At 54.8% G+C, this 3,863-nt stretch overlaps 1 pseudogene across 1 annotated transcript; it reads left to right on the top strand.

Annotated features, from left to right (window-relative positions):
* Window positions 1–438: 438 nt before the first annotated feature.
* LOC308532605 (phosphofurin acidic cluster sorting protein 2-like) lies at window positions 439–1,728 on the top strand (annotated as a pseudogene). The gene is made up of 2 exons: window positions 439–1,118; window positions 1,531–1,728. The product of its transcript is annotated as a phosphofurin acidic cluster sorting protein 2-like (transcript).
* The last annotated feature ends 2,135 nt before the right edge of the window (window positions 1,729–3,863 follow it).

Below are 3,863 nucleotides of genomic sequence, written 5' to 3'. Positions count from 1 at the left end.
GAGGGGAGTTATGAGGGGAAAAAGAGGAACAACTGTAATAATCTGAACAATAAAGATTTATTAAAAAAAATAGGCAGGCTCCGTTAAGATAAAGATTGACGTTTTCAGGGAAGATGACAGCCTAGGACAACAGTACCCACCATAAGCTGCTTTTATTTAAAAATAACCAAAAAACAAACAAACAACACTTTAAGTTCAGACAAACTTTTTCAGTTACATTAGGTCTCTGAGTTTGCCACGCCGCCAGGTTCGCCTGTGGTCCCTGGAATCACACCTGCCCCATCTCTTGCCACCAATCACTGAGTGCTTGGGGTTCATTCTGAGCTGGAGTGCCCAACCCACCTGGCAGTTTATGAGCTGCCTCTGATGGCATGTAACCCTCTCCCAACACAGGATAGAAATCAGACCACCATTTCGGTGCCCGCGGGCCAGGAAAGCATGCCCGCCGCACTCAACACACAGGTGCCCATGAACTTGTTTTCCACCTGGGAAGTGGAATGCTCCAGCCCCACCTGCGTACCCAGGCTGTGTAGCCTCACCTTAACCAAGCTGCTCATCTACAAGAAGCTGGAGAAGGAGCTCAGGGCTGTGGTGATCACTATAAAAATGCAGGGCCCTAAAACAACTTGAGGTCTGATGAGATTCCGCTGTCCCGTCTTGGTCAAGTGAAGACCGACCTGGCGCTGACCATCTCCCTACAGTACCCTCACTCTCTCAAGAAAAAAGGCAACAACTTACAGATCCTGCTGCAGCAGAAGCAGCGCCTTAACAACCAGACCATTCTGGGTTACCAGACACTCACCATGGGCACCATCGACATGGCAGAGGTGATGTAGCGACCCCTCGAGGGTGGCCAGATGCTGAGACTCCATAGCACCAACATGGAGGAATCTGCCCACATGGCTGAGGTCAGCATGTCCTCCCTGTCCAGCCAGCCCATAGACCCCAAGGACAGCACCCAGAAGGCTGGCCCCAAGTCCAAGTCCCTGGTTCATTACTCAGAGATAGATTATGAAATATTCTCAGATCAGCAGGGCTGCTATCATCCCGGGCATGGACAGGACCAAGAGGAGGAGGACTTCCACTTTGAGGATCCCAAAAAGCAACACCAAAGTGTAGTAAGATCGCCACTCATGACCAGGCAACAAGATGCCAACAAGAAAGTTGGGGAGTAGCTGCTCAGGGTGCAAGAGTGGGAGGAGGTCCTGGATTCAGAGCAGGAGTTTTCAGAGCATGTGCCTGAGGTGGAGGAGGACCTAGATCTGCTGTATGACTCACTCGAGAACTGTGACAGTGGCCCATGAGAGTGTCTTCAGGACCCCGAAGCCCTGACTCAGGCCATATTGGAAGGCCTGTCCCAGCCCAGCTGGAGCATCCACAGTGCCCAGCTCTCAGATGGAGTGCTAGAGAATCCACAGTGCCAGCACCAGGAGGAGCCTCCAGGTCCAACCCATGTGACAGAGAAGATGAGCCCAAAGCCACCAGTGGGCGCATCACCAAGACCGAGTCTCTCCTTATCGCTTCCACCAGATCCCAGGGGGAGCACGTTGGCCGCTGGGCCTGGAGCACATCCCTGAAGGAGCAGCAGGTGGCAGAGCCAGAAACAAGCGGGCCAACAGCCTGGACAACAAGCACTGCCGCGGCCCCTTCAGCCAGCTGCAGATCCTCAGGGAGACGGTGTATGACCAGCTGAACCACTTCCTCATCTCTGACAGCCAGCTGCCCTAGAACATCCTCCTCCTCAATGCCCCTGCCTGGCAGGGGCAGTTCCCGTCTGAGTCCAGCAGCAACACATGCTGCCCGGGGTGTGCATCTTCTCCAAGGCTGAGGTCCAGGCAGCCTTCAGCACCATCATCTCGTGGAAACAGAGATACCGTCTCTATAATTCCGAGACCCCCAGCCTGTGAAGATCGTGGTGTCAGGGGCACAGCATTACTTAAGCACCGTGTAATGGGTCTTCCTGAGCTGCTGTCCTACAACCTATGCCTCTCTCCCCCTGGCTGGGCTACATGCACTTCCTGGTCATCCAGTTGGGTTCCTACCTTGTGGCCAGGTACCTGGGCTCCGTGCATTACCGCTACAACAGCTTCATCCAGAACCTGCCCAGGCGGGACCTGTTCTACAAGGAGGCCCAGAGGGCTGTGCAGGACACGCTGCCCATGGTGATGAGAACCACACAGTGCGTCACAGGAGCCAATTGTGTCATTGTGTCCACCAACTGCCCATCATGGAGGCCACACTCACCTACAAACAGAGGAGCCCCAGTGAGGAGTCCTTGAACATCATTCCCTTCGTGGGGGTTGTGGAGCTTGGTATTGTGAGACCATTCTGGGTCGCCTCAGGACACTCAGATTATGCGGCCCGCTTGGGCTCTGGAGTGCTGTTGTCCACCCTCCATACGGGTCTGCGGCAAACAAGGAGGCATCACACATCCTTCTCTACTCCCCGTCAGTGAGAGGAGATGAGTCCTCCCCCAGCCAGGGTGTTGGAGCTGAGCTGATGGGGCTGCAGGTGGACTCCTGGATGGCAGCCCAGCCCACAGACAGAAAAGGAGACTCTGAGAACAAAGCCCAGGCTACCGCCAACAACACCCTCCAGTTCCCCTTCCAGTTTCTCTAGGTGAGCAGGCTGCCCAGCAGTGGTGAGGCTGCAGCCACGCCCTCCGGGTCATGGACAAGGAGAACAACAAGAAGGTGATGTGTTTCCCAAGAAAACCAAGGAGAAGGAACTGGAGAACCAGAGCCAGTGCCTGGAGGGCATCAGCCGCCTGTTCAGCAGGGCCAAGCACCAGCAGGACAACTGTGGGTCCTTGTTGACCGTGTGGAGTGGAACAGCGTGGAGCTCCCACGTCCAGCACTTCCCCACCTGCATAGTGGGAAACTCCAACCCCACCTATGAGCCTGCCCGTCCCCTACCCTTCCCTCTGCCCTGGCCCAGCCCGGGAAGGATGAGCTGCTTTTCTGTTCACATTTCGGTTTAGCACCGAGACAGACTCTTGAAACACAAAGTGTAACCCTTTCAGTGTGAATAAGCTCATAACCTGGAACCTAACGTGGTGGTGCCCACAGGGAGCCCCCAACTGCTCTGCTTATTACCCAGAATGCTCTGGCAAGTGGGAGGCCAACAGTGTTGAGCTGGGCAATCATTGAAGGTGATGGTCTTCAGGACCCAAAAACTGCCATTGACAAAGCTTCTCAATGCCAACACCTGCCCCTCCTGGAAGCCTGGACTCCGCCTCCCCGGGGAGTCAGCTTCCCTTTCTGCCCGACTCAGTGCTGGCCTCCCATGGGGGCACCTGACTGAGAACAGAGGCTGGTCAGCCAGCCTTGGGCCCCACTGCCACCCATCCCAGTGGCCCCAGCACTACCCGCTCATGCTGTCCCATAAACTCCATCCTCGTGAGGCAGAACAGAAGAGAAACACCAAGGACCAATGTGGTACTGACCACCTGGCACACTGACTGGACAAACTGGGCAAATACCTGATGCCCACCTTCCTGGGCAGGGACCCCGCTTTTGTCCCCACCTCTCCGTGTTTTTATAGAGCATTTGCTACAACAGGAGTTGGATCAACCATGTACCAGGTGAGCTCCTGCCCCTGCACAGCACAGTGGTCATTTGGCCACTTGTTTGCTGTGAATCTTCAGGTCACTGCATGTCTCTAAGTGATTGTTCCCCAGAATGTGAGGCCCAATAGGGTTACTGTAGGGTCTCAGTGGGGTGCCTCTGGGTGCCTGGACAGTGGTGAGGTCTGCTGGAGGGCTGTGTTTTAGCCAATTGGTTATTTTTTCATTCTGTTGACAAAGTCTCTGCCAAATTTGTGATTCTACTCAGGGATCAGGGCTAAGCACTTTTCTCATTAGA

This window comes from Myotis nattereri, assembly GCF_964212035.1.
Source record: "Myotis nattereri genome assembly, chromosome: 16".
NCBI classification, from domain to species: Eukaryota; Metazoa; Chordata; class Mammalia; order Chiroptera; family Vespertilionidae; genus Myotis; species Myotis nattereri.
Note: the sequence above shows the minus strand (reverse complement) of the source record. Positions and strands in the feature narration are given on the sequence as shown.